Source organism: Triturus cristatus, chromosome 9, assembly GCF_964204655.1.
Source record: "Triturus cristatus chromosome 9, aTriCri1.1, whole genome shotgun sequence".
NCBI classification, from domain to species: domain Eukaryota; kingdom Metazoa; phylum Chordata; class Amphibia; order Caudata; family Salamandridae; genus Triturus; species Triturus cristatus.
In genome coordinates, this window is record NC_140592.1 from 645,090,718 (window position 1) to 645,103,309 (window position 12,592).

General features: G+C 43.0%; 1 pseudogene; it reads right to left on the reverse strand.

Annotated features, from left to right (window-relative positions):
* Positions 1–8,518: 8,518 nt before the first annotated feature.
* On the reverse strand, positions 8,519–9,543 carry LOC146798430 (olfactory receptor 6B1-like; annotated as a pseudogene).
* Between the last annotated feature and the right edge of the window lie 3,049 nt (positions 9,544–12,592).

Sequence of the window (12,592 nt, forward strand, 5' to 3'; positions counted from 1 at the left end):
CTTTATAATCATTTATATAAAAAAAGGAAGAACAATTCATGATTAAAATTATACAATACTACTAAAATGTGGGCCCACCTTTTTCCTCTTCCTAAAACAGGCCCATAAGAATGAAGCGACACAGAAACATACAAATGGGTCCAGTAAAGCTTTTAAAAAATACATGGCGACCCGACATTGCCTAAATTTATGGTGCCTCAGAATTGGAAGTATAAATATTTTCCTTTCCTCTGAGTAATTTTTACAAAATAGTAAGATATACAGATCTGACTGCACGGCATGGTTATTACAAGGGCAGGGGCGAGACCTGCTAATTTATATTTATTTTGTGGGTATCCCCGGAGTAACGGGATCATATTCAGTCTGAAGCACAATAATATAAATCGATGCTGCGCATTGTTTATACGAGCTAAATAATGAAAACCTTCTCCTGATATTGGTGGGACCAGGTCACATGCAATAGAAGATTGATGGATCTGTTTTTTACCCTACAGGCGTGTTCTGCTCTTTGAGAGTATAAATCTGTTAACCATTTCTTCTTGACCTCTTTACAGGAATCAACGTCCTGAAAACGTTTTTCCATCCCTAGAGCTCTCAGTACAGTTTCTACATAATGTATCCACCCAATCATTTTATAGTGATCCAGATTACAGCATTCTCTTAAAATAATTTGTGTCAAGACCACCGTAGTTCTCTGCCATATTGATAGCCACAAGAGGATCGGGGCCAACCTTATGGTGTCACTCAAGTAAGGAAGCGCCAGTTCAAGATGTAAAATGTGATTTGGGGCTGATTGAGGTAAAGGCACATGATTTTAAAAAAAGGAGTATTCCATTTGCTGTAACGAACCAGCGTTGACCATCCCCCAAACACCTGCTCCATATATTACGGCTGATTTTATTTTAGCTAGGTAATTGTTTTTTGTTACATCCAATGGGCTTCCAACCAACTTTTTTGCAAATCTCTTAACAGCATTGAGGCTCCTTTGCACACCCTGGCCTCTTATTTTTACTAATTTGGACCACAAGTGATCCTTATCAAAGAGCACTCTTAGATATGAGAAGGAGTCACCCACCTTGATTTCCTTGCCAGCCGTCTGAAAGTGGGGTTGTTTCTCACCTCTAGTCTCTCCGGCCACAATTATAAATGATTTTGTTTCATTGACTTTTAGGTCAAGGGAACCCATGAAGATGGAATAAGCTTTAATTTGTTTTTGTAAGGCCAACCCCGTTCTTGTCATCAGTACCGCATCATCAGCGTATGCCAGGATCGGGAGGGGGTTTGATCGAATTTGGGCACGTCCAATGAGAGTGCAGACAGGGAGGACTCGATTCCGTTCGCGTAGATTGAAAAAAAATACCGGGCGAGCACACACCCCTGTCTTACTCCATTTTTGTTTATTTTAAAACCACGAGTGCACTCCCCCTTCCTACCATACCTTACGCAGGCAGTGGCATTGGCATATAGCTGGCGGATGAACCCAATAATCAGCGGGTCTATGCCCATACCCTCCAACATGGACTATAGCCTGGTATGTGACACGCAATCGAAGGCTGATGTTAAGTCCATGAAGGCCATATATAGCTTCCTGTTTCTAGCCTTCGAGTATTTCCCTATAGTTAGGGAGAGGTTTAGGCACTGGTCAACTGTCCCTATACCTCTACGGAACACATATTGTGCCTTCATGATTATGTTATGCGATTCTACCCAATCCTCCAATCTGGCCAGTAGAACCTGCCCCATTAGTTTGGCGGTGGTATCAAGGAGAGACATAGGGCGGTAATTCTTCGGAGAGCCCCTAACCCCTTTTTTAAAAATCGGGACAATTACACTCTGGTTTCATGATGGCTGTGGACCTACTATCAGAATGCTGTTAAAGATGTTTGCAAGTAAGGGGGCTCATATATCATAATCATATTGGAAGATGTCAATTGGTACGCCGTCCGTCCCTGGAGCCTTACCGGGGGTACAGGATTCTAGCGCCTTTCGAACCACAAATACAGTGAAGATTAGTCCTTCCTGAAGTGAACTTTCCGTGGGGGCATACTAATGTAGGTGAAGGAGTTGATAGCCCAAAATTTCCTTCAAAATGTCTCTCCCATTCCTCTTCATCTACGTACTGTTGGATGTAATTAATTTGAGCTTTGTTATGTTATGTTATGTTATAGTGTTTTATAAAGCGCGCGATTACCAAGTAGGTGTCCTGGCGCTGTCCACAATTCCTAGATTCTAAGCTGGCGTAGTTATTGAAACAACCAAGTTTTTAGAGCTTTCCTAAAATGGAGTAGATTCTCCATATGTCTCAAGTGGAGAGGTAGTTTGTTCCAGAGCTTGGCAGCCCCATAAGAGAAACTACGTCCTCCCCAACTGACTTTTTTTATGGTTGGAATCGTGACAAGTCCGGCCTCTGCTGAACGAAGGTGCCGGGCAGGGACATACCTAGTAAGATGCTTAGGCAGGTAATCTGCGCCTTCACCCTTCAAGGCCTTAAACACCAAGCACAAGGATTTAAACTGAACTCTCTTGTGGATAGGCAACCAATGCAAGTCATGGATGGCCTTGGAAATCGGGGAGAACTTTGGAATACCCGTAAGTAATCTGGCAGCCGCATTCTGCAATAACTGCAGTCTATGCATCAGATTCTCCTGAATATTCAGATACAGACTGTTGCAATAGTCGAGTCTGGAGGACACAAGAGCGGTGACCACCGTTTGTCGACTGTCAGGAGGAAGCAAAAACAGGATCTTTCTTAACATTCTTAGAATAAAGCCTGTTTTGGATGCTACTGCCTTAACCTGTAGTGTCATGGTGAGTTTGTCATCCAGCACCATCCCGAGGTTTTTTACAGTATTTACTGGGCTGGGACAAGCTCCTAATTCCTGAGGCCACCAGGTAGGAGTCCAAAAGCTGGGATTATTTCCAAACAGCATTACCTCAGTTTTAGTAGAATTTAACCTGAGGCAGTTGCTAGCCATCCAACGGGCCACCTCCAACATGCAGGCCTGGAAATTGACATCCATCCCCACATCACTTCCAGGGTATAGAGACACGACGATCTGTGTGTCATCAGCGTATGACGTGACACTAAACCCATGACATCTAATGATGGGAGCAAGGGAGGCAACGTAGACATTAAAAAGTGTTGGACTTAGTGAGGACCCTTGCGGAGAGAAAGGATGAGATGTAAAGTTCCCCAAGGCCACTGTTTGACTCCGCTCTGAGAGAAAGGAGTTCAGCAATTTCCATGCTTTTTGCCGAACACCTCCTTTCCTCAGCCGGTCCATCAACAATCCGTGATGGACCGTGTCGAACGCGGCAGATAGATCCAGCAGGATCAAGGCTGCGCTGCCGCCTTGGTCAACTGCTAACCTGATCTGATCTGTTGCCGCGATCAAAGCGGATTCAGTGCTGTGTCCCTCCCTAAACCCATGCTGGGATACATCCAGCAAAGATGATGACTTTATGAATGCTGTGAGCTGTCTGTTCATTGCCTTTTCCACTAGTTTCGCCGGAAGAGGAAGCCGGGAAATAGGGCGGAAATTGTTAGGGTCCGCCGCATCTAAACTCGGTTTCTTCAGCAGAGGGAGAATAGAAGCCATCTTCCAAATATTAGGAAAGATTCCTTCTTGGAACATCCCATTAAAGATAGGTGTGAGAAGGTTGGCTATCGGCCCAGATGCTAGTTTAGTAATCCTTAGTGGGCAGGGGTCAAGAGGGGAACCTGAGTTAGCTTTGGTGAGCACATCCAAGATATTTTGTACTGTAAGCGGAACGAATTCCTCCAGGGTAATAGATGACGTGGCCACTTCAGTGGATCCTTCCTCTGACTTCTCCTCCCACCTGATTGAGTTGCTAAGGCTAGTAAAAATATTATTAACTTTGGTGGAAAAAAACAAGGCAATTTTTTCGCAGAGCTCTGTGCTAGCCGAGATGGGAGTTGGTGCAGGAGAGGATAACTTTGTAATGGTGGCAAACAGCTCCTTCAAGCAGTTTTTAGCTGCCGAAATCTGGGTCGCATAATACTTCTGTTTTGCTTCGCGCAGCATACCTTTGTAGGTTGCTAGGCTTGCCAGATATTGCTTTTTTTCCGTAATGGTATAATTCTTCCTCCAATTACGCTCCAATCTCTTACAAATACATTTTTGTACTTTGAGGTCAATCGAGTACCAGGGGGCTGAAGGTACAGTCCTTTTGAGAAGCACTTGTTTAGGAGGAGCTAGGTCAGCACAGGCCTGCGTGAGCAAATTGGTATAGGCCAGTGCCGCCTCATTCGCGTTCCTTGGAATGGGTGTAGAAATGTTAGTCAGAGCATTAGAAATGTCCTCTGCAAGCACCCTATTCCAGGCTCTGATTTCTTTCTTGTCAGTTAGGTACCGATCACTAGCTATGTGCGGTATAAGATTAAGATGAAAGCGAACTCCCGCATGGTCTGACCAGGCCAGGGGTAGCAATCCTATGAAGGATAACTCCGGGGTATTAGAAAAAACCCCATCTAGGGTATGACCAGCTGTGTGCGAGGGGCCAGTTACATGCTGTACTAACTCCGTTGTTTCCATGATATTAAGAAGGCGGGCCATATCAGGCTCGTCTGCCAGCTCGAGATAAAAGTTGAAGTCCCCTAATATGGTTTGTGAGTTTCCCAAAAGTGCATTTTCTACAAGGGTTCCTAGCGAGGAGAAAAATATATGGTTGGGCCCAGGGGGTCTATAAATAAGCGTTCCTTTAAATGAAAAATGACTAGTTAGTCTGATGTTAAATGCGAGTGCTTCGCAGGATGGGACAGAGATTGCGTTGAAAGTTCCGGAGTAGGTGCTATGATAAATAATGGCCAGGCCTCCGCCCCTCTTGTTAGGGCGGTTGAGAATTTCGCAGAAAAAACCTGGTGGAGTGGCTTTAACTAGATCCGGACCGGATGCTTCGTCCGTCCAGGTTTCAGTGATAAACGCAATTTTTATATCCAGATCCATCAGCAAGTTAGCGCATTCAGTGCTATGCTTTACAAGGGATCTTGCGTTTATCAGGATGCAGGCAACAGATTTTCCCGCTTTGCACATAGTGTTTACTGACTCTGTGCAAGCCTCATTAGTTCCAGCATTAGTAGGAAGAAATGAAAATGAACAGTTAGGACAAGTGCCTAGAGGTTGGAAGAGACCTAGTTCATCAGGTTGCTGGTTACAATCATTTACAATGGGTACAATGATTTAAGTTGGTCTATTTTAAATTGATGTTGTTACCTGAAGATTGTTTCTCTATTGTTGTTGCCCTAACAATGGCAGGTTATCCGTCATTATGGTAACTTTTTCACCAAGTCTAAAGTATTATTTCATATTTTGTTCACCTTTGTTATAACCTTGTATGGTGAGCTGATTGATTGCAGTATTTTTCAATGTGTTATTTCTCCCTATTTGTTTATAAAATGGATAAAAGACTTTTTAATAAGTAAATGGTTTGAATAAGAAATACATTTTGCAGTCGGTGTCCCCTTTGTTGACTTTGGTGCAGCAGTGCTTCTAAAAGTTTAAGAAATGCATACTACATGTTTTAAAATAATGGAATCATATTAGGCGATTTACTCCGCCAGAGGTTGCAAATAAAAAGTTGGCCTCTCTTCAAATCCCTTTTATATTTATCCTTTTAAAGCTCATCTTTTCATTCACATTCCCACAACTTTATGCATCAGGACTCAGAGGCACCTGCCAGCACCCATGTACCATGTTGCAGAGGGACTGAACTCACCTACATATGCACAATCACATCAAGCCCTCCAAGATCTACAAAGAAATATTTTTTAATTACACAGTACTTGAACTGTGAGCATCAAAGGAGTCGCGTTACAGTTACCCTACTAGGGCGGGGGCCATACTGCTATATTTGGCCTCATAGCTTGCACTGCACTCAACTCCTCCCTGGGGGAACCTTGTGTGATGTATCATGATAAGGCTGGAGATGAACGTCTTAGCTTCTTGATGATTGCCCCTTCTCAATGCTACTGAGAGATAAAGAAAATGAATAATGGCCTGCTAATGTAAAAATAACACAATAGTTAAAACGAAAATGTAATTCAATGATGAAACAGTAAAGCCAAAAGCCAAAGTCTGTGTGAGGCCAGAATACAGAGAGTGATCTCTGGAAATTCAGAGCTGACATGCCTAGTTTTCTACTTCATCCAGAAATTATGAGTTTCCAGAACTGGCTGCTGAATTTACCTGGCATCTCGGGGTACAGATTATGGCTCCTGCAGCCGCCGGCCAATAGAACCTGAGGATTCCTCAGTTGGCCCTGGTTCTGTGAAAAAAAAGGATCATCCCACTTACAACCACCCACATACCTTGCTCCTTGTTTATACTCTGCAGGCTCTCAACCTCACCTTTTTCCACTGATCCAGTGCCCTCTGACTCTATTTTCTTCTCAGCCTTGGGCTCCTTATCAGCAGGGCCCGATGATGATCCCACATTTGTGAATGAGATCGAAACGTTGTTGACTTATGTCACAGACCAGCCATAAATATTTGTATTACACTAAAGCAGGGCATGTCTTTTTATTATGAAATGCACATTGATCACTTTAGTTTATTCAGACGTGTGTCATCTTTAAGCGAGCATCTAATGCCACCTCGAAAAGGAATTCTGAATATACTGGAATGTAATTGCACTCTTCTGGCTAGCACATTAAAAATCCCAAATAAATTTCAATAAGTTGTCTTTTGGCTTAAGCCCGGTGGGCCCAAGATGTACCCCCTAGTCTTGACAAAGTAGGTCAACAATCAAACTGGAGGAAAATGCCATGGGTAATGTCGCCTAGAGCTGTCAATTACTGAAGCAAATAAACTATCATCCTCCAAATAGGTGGTTTTGATTTATCGTGATGGCCAAAGCCCCTTGATAGGGATTCCAAGGTGCTATGACTGACATACAGTTAGTTTCTAGTGTCCACGATCCAACCCTTGATTAGGTAAGGTCAACACCTGATATCATAAATCACTCTTACTTACTATGGAATTTCCTATGTCTTCTGTGCTGCTGCTGCCTTGGGAGCTTTTTCTCATCTTTTGGAGTAGGGTGGGAAAAGATTAACCCATACGACTAGCCACCAGAGGTTCATTAGGCTTAGTTCCCTTCATCTAACTGATGGACAAAGTGGAGCTTGTCTGAGCCATGGAATCCCAAGTCATGTGGAGGCTTCCTACTATAGCACACCTCAGTTGTTGATCAGTACAGCTCCTTACTGCTAGGAATATCTCCTCTTGCTCTGTTTCCCTCAAAAGCAACAGTTTTCTTCTCACAGCTACTTGCCACCACCACCAGTCTCATGATCAATCAAGCCCTATCCTTCCTTTAGTAGCAACCATCCCACGCACACTTATTTGCTCCGCCGGCACCTTTAGTGCCACTTATCATTAACTCCACTTCATGAAGGTAAGCCCTGCATTACTGCCACCTACATTAAGTCCCTCGATGTGAGGGGAGTTCCATCTATATGCATCTTCCCGAAAAGTTCTCTAAATGCATCTTTTCACAGAGCTGAGGAGAAGCTATTCATCTTCTTGCCCACCATACATTAGCCAATGAGGCCTTCTCTACTAAGTTCTTTCAACTGATATAGTTATGTGCAAGAGCTCAAGTACTACCAATCACCACCCTTTAAATAAGGGACATATTTATCAAGGGTTTGTATGGCATTCGCACCACGCAATGTGGTGCATGCACAATGCAAACCCTGAAATACGTATCATCAAGCCACGCAAGGCCATTTTGCATGGCCCTGAGTGGCTTGATAAATCAGGAGTAACGCATGCAAATCGCTGTGTTGCGGTACTCTGCCCTGGGAAGGCATTCCATGGGCACTGAGTGGGTGTTCCCATGCAACTCCCATGGATTTTGACCCATTACCAGATTTACCTATGCTGGTAGACCTAGGAATGTTCCAAAATGCTATGTCTTCCCTTTTGAGGCATAACACACTGAAATATCTTTATTTCTCCTTGTCACTTCCTCTTTCTATGTGTGCTGCATTCTGCAGTACACATAGATGAAGGAATATGCCTCAGGGTGTTGTTTTTGTGCAGGAAGGTGCACCTTCCTGCACAAAATCAATCCTACGACCAAGGCAGAAACACTTGCACCATGGTGCAAGGGTTCCTGTGTTGGCACTAGACAGACCATTGTGTGCCAGCGCTGGGAAAAGGGTAAGAATGTGCTTTACTGTGATAAATACTTTGCATCCAAGCCCTTTCCCTGTAACGCAGCACAGCAAGGTGACTTGCTGTGCTGCGTTGCATTACTTTCTCATAAATATGTTGAGTTTAGGTCCTTGAATACTGTGTGAATGCATGGATCCAGATACAGGTAGACAGACACTCTTGAAGCGATTGAGTTTCTAGTGCATATGCCACAAGCAAAATCAATTTGTAGATAAAGATAAAATAGTTGCAGCACTTACATATTTTTAAAACATGTTAAAATTTGAGGAATTTCTTTTTACAAAATGAAGTTTATGACTGGAATCTTCATCTAAGATATCAAAATATGGGAATAATGAATAAGCTTCTGGAACTAGCTCCCTTTGAAATGTGCAAACACACCAGTGGCTCTGCACCTCCTACATTATTAGGGAATAGCTGATTACGGGCAACAAGTCTCATTAGGGCCACTTTTACTTCCTTGTTCCTTAAAGTGTAGATTAGTGGGTTCAGCAGAGGTGTGAATACAGTGTATACCATAGACACCAGCTTGTTGGAGTTAAAAGAGTCAATTCGTCGCGGCCGGGCATATATAAATAGTGTGGCTCCAAAAAATATTACAACAACTGTGAGGTGAGAGGCACAGGTTAAGAAGGCTTTGTGTCGCCCACTGGCTGTAGGCATTCGCAGTATGGTTACCACAATGCAAGCATAAGAAACAATGGTGATGAAGAGTGGAATTGACTGAATAAAAAGTGCAAGGATGAAATCTACCAGTTCAGCCAGGGACATATCCGTGCAAGACAGATTCAACAAAGGGGAGACATCACAGAAAAAATGGTTGATGACATTGGAACTGCAGAAGGTCAGTCTGGAAATGTAGTAGACTTTCACCATAGAGATGAGAAAACCACATATCCAGGATCCAGCTGCCAGCAGCAGGCAGAGTCTCTCGCTCATGATGGTGCTGTAATGGAGAGGCTTACAAATGGCCACAAACCGGTCCAAAGCCATCATAGCCAAGAGGACACACTCGGTACAAACCAGTGCCATAAAGAAATAAAGTTGGGCCTACAACTGGTAATGGAAATGCTCCTGTTCTCCACTAGTAGCATGGCAAGCAGCTTGGGTACAGTGACTGTGATGTACCATATATCTAGAAAGGCGAGGTGGCTCAGAAAGCAGTACATTGGCTTATGGAGTTTTCCATCCACTCTGATCACAGTGATGATGAGAACATTTGCCATTATTGTCAGAAGGTAAACAGAAAGGAAGATCACAAACAGAACAATCTCTAGCTCTCGAGAGAAGGGAAAACCCAGCAGAATGAATTCTTCAAAGCTGGTTTGGTTGTTCCGCTCCATCTCAATAATGTTTTTTAGACTGTAAAGCAAGACAAGAGAGTAAGAGATATCAAAGCAGTTCTAGTGTTACTGAAACCATATAAAGTGTTGTGCTTAAGTGAATTTTAGTGTGCAGATTGCCTATTAACATCAATTGTCTCTGACCCCCACTTCAGATTTTTTTGTACAAAGGGATACCTTTTATCAAACTTGAAAAGGGGCATGGTTTGCATAATGTGGCAGGTACCCCCATGCCTTCGCTCCCCACCTGGAATGTTCTACCATAAAACTGATATCATCTATGCTTCCTGAATTGAACTGGTGCCTCCCATGTCAAACCCCTGATACCATGTCACCAACATCTCCAGATTTAGAATGAACATCACCCACAGACCCTCTTCTCTTAGGCCTCCAGGGATCAAAAAACACTGACCCATGAACCTATTCCACCAGGTGTGATAGCACTGGTGACCCCGAAATCATTGTCCCAAAAGTCAAACTGCACTCACCTTTCAACTCTTCCTTGCAAATAGTCTGACCAATGCCAGTCACTCTGGGTAGCATTCCAACCCAACCTTTTTTCCCACTGTGTCACTATAGACACAGGTTTGCTTATCCAAATCAGTACTGCCTGTGCTGCTCCTGGGAACAATATATTTCGAACTGCAAGGCGAGGACCCTCCAGAAAGGGACACAAACAATCACAGACCAGTTTTCGAGCTTGTCAGTGAAATATAGCTTGGATCCTGTACCACCCCCGCAGCCCCAGCCAGTTGCAAACATCCCTATCTTGTGGGCAGTACTCATATCTTGCAGCAGGTAGCAGTGTGAAGAGACAGCAAGACCTTTCTGCATAAAAGAAAGTAACACATTGTTGTTACGGCTCCTAATGATACATTTATTGATCTTTTTTCATTCTTAGCAGGCCTGACTGAGAGTAGAGGTCTAGCCTGCTAATTTCAGGTGTAGGTGATACCCTGTGTTGGGCCTACTGGATGAATGTAAGTAAGCTAAAGGAGGAAGAGTTTTTGTTTTTTATTTCGTTATATTACTGAATCCAAGCCTGCAGCTGCTTTTAATCAGATGCCAATGGATGCAATGTTAGGAATTGAAAAAATAATGAGAATACCACATGGGTTTCAACATGTGGGCTCTGACCATCCCTTCCACCAATGCAAAATAAAGGGATTTAGTTAGGAGAGAGTCCTTCATTCTGTCATTAATCTCCTAATAACAATTAAAAAAAGAGTGCCAGTGCCTTGCGCTTTATTCTAGTGCTGGTCTAGGTTAAGCTCCTTGCTATGACAGCCATAAAATGTTATCGGCAACCAAACAATACAGATTTCTTGGTTCCTAATTGATATAATTCACAGTGCAGTGCTGCCAGCTATATTCAGATTTAATCTTTGCTGTTATGCATGAGTGCTTTCAAGATCCCTGCACTTTGTTTTCCTTACATCAGCTATTTCACAAGCTTCTCTGAGATAACTTTGCAAAAAAAGCGTGCTGCAGAACCAAGCATTACTTCAGAAGGTGAACACAAAGAATTAAGCTGATTCTGGTTATATATAGAATATTCAATCCTGCTTCCAGAGAATATACTTTTCCACATGTCCACATTGTTCTTCATCACAGATTGATTATCCCACTACTAGCAAATCTTATGAAATCAATTCAGAAATTAAATCTATCTTTATTTCCAACTATGCTCCTGTATTAAGATTTATTTATCATGTTTGGTTATGGAAATCTAAGTGGGATGGCACTTTAATAGTTATCTGATGATTTATTCTGCAAGGAATTCTGAATGGTCAAGCATGATTTGTTTTGTTTCAATAAATTTGAAGATACTTCCTTGTCCAATAACTGGGATGTATATGAAGCTGCGAAAAACAGTCTACTTCAAATGCCTCATATGTATTTTTTTTTTTTTAAATCAAATTCAATATTTAGAGCGTTTGTATTTCACATTGCATCCCTCATAGATGCTGTGAAGCAATTTAAGTACAATTATTTTATTACAAACCTCTTTGAAGAAGAATAGCCTAAGCTAAATCATCAGAGGGGAACCGGCGCTCTCAGTGAGGATGCTTTATTTACCTAAACAGGATGCCTGGAACTTGGGGCCTCATTATAATGGGGCTCGGACGCCATCGCAGCGGGATGAATAACGCCCGACATGTAGTCAGCGGTTCCACCTGCCATATTATGCTACGACTGTTGTGTAGGCGGTCGTAAACATGCAGTTTCCTATTGCAGCTTGTGCTACAGCCTAGAAAAGGGCCATAGCCCAAGCTGCAGTAGCAAAGGGTATGTGTACAAACATTCATGCACTGTGTGCCAGGCACCATGTGCATGGAAGTTTGGGGGGCACCAAATGTGCCCCCTTCCCCACATAGCGAAGGCCCACGGGGACGGGGGCCCTACTTGGGGCCCCTAAAGTATTTTTATGACACCCTTTCCATGGCAGTGGGACCACTATGAAAAGGCTGTGGGAAATGGACATCATAATCCCTACGGCGGTGCCTGTGCAGGCACCGCCTTCATTGTAGGGATTCCGCTCCGACCAATGCCCCGATGGGCTCCTTGAGCCTGTCGTAGGCATGTCCCTCCAACCGCTGGGGTCCAACTGACCGCATCTTAATGCAGCGGTCCGACCGATATCCTGGATGTCGGTAGGATGGCCACTGACATCCTAATGAGGGCCTTAGTTAATCTATTGTGTCAATAAACACAAGGACAATATGTAAAGATGATCCTTCTGTCTAAATGTAGTCATAGAAATATTTGTATTTGTAAAAGGTGGTAAGACTGTGTACATCAAATTATAATATTATGACCATAACTTCAAATGCAATAAATTAACATACAATAAGTGTTATTGTGCTTAATAACAATGAAACTATCCTTCAGTTTAAAAAAATATATCAAGTGAGTTGTCTAAGATCACACTAAGACTCTTCAAGAGCTGGAAACCACTCAATTGAAGCTCAAGCGTTGAGTTACTTGTCAAAACCCCACCTTGATAGTTCCCAGATGTATATTACTGTATCACAAAATGCAGTCATAC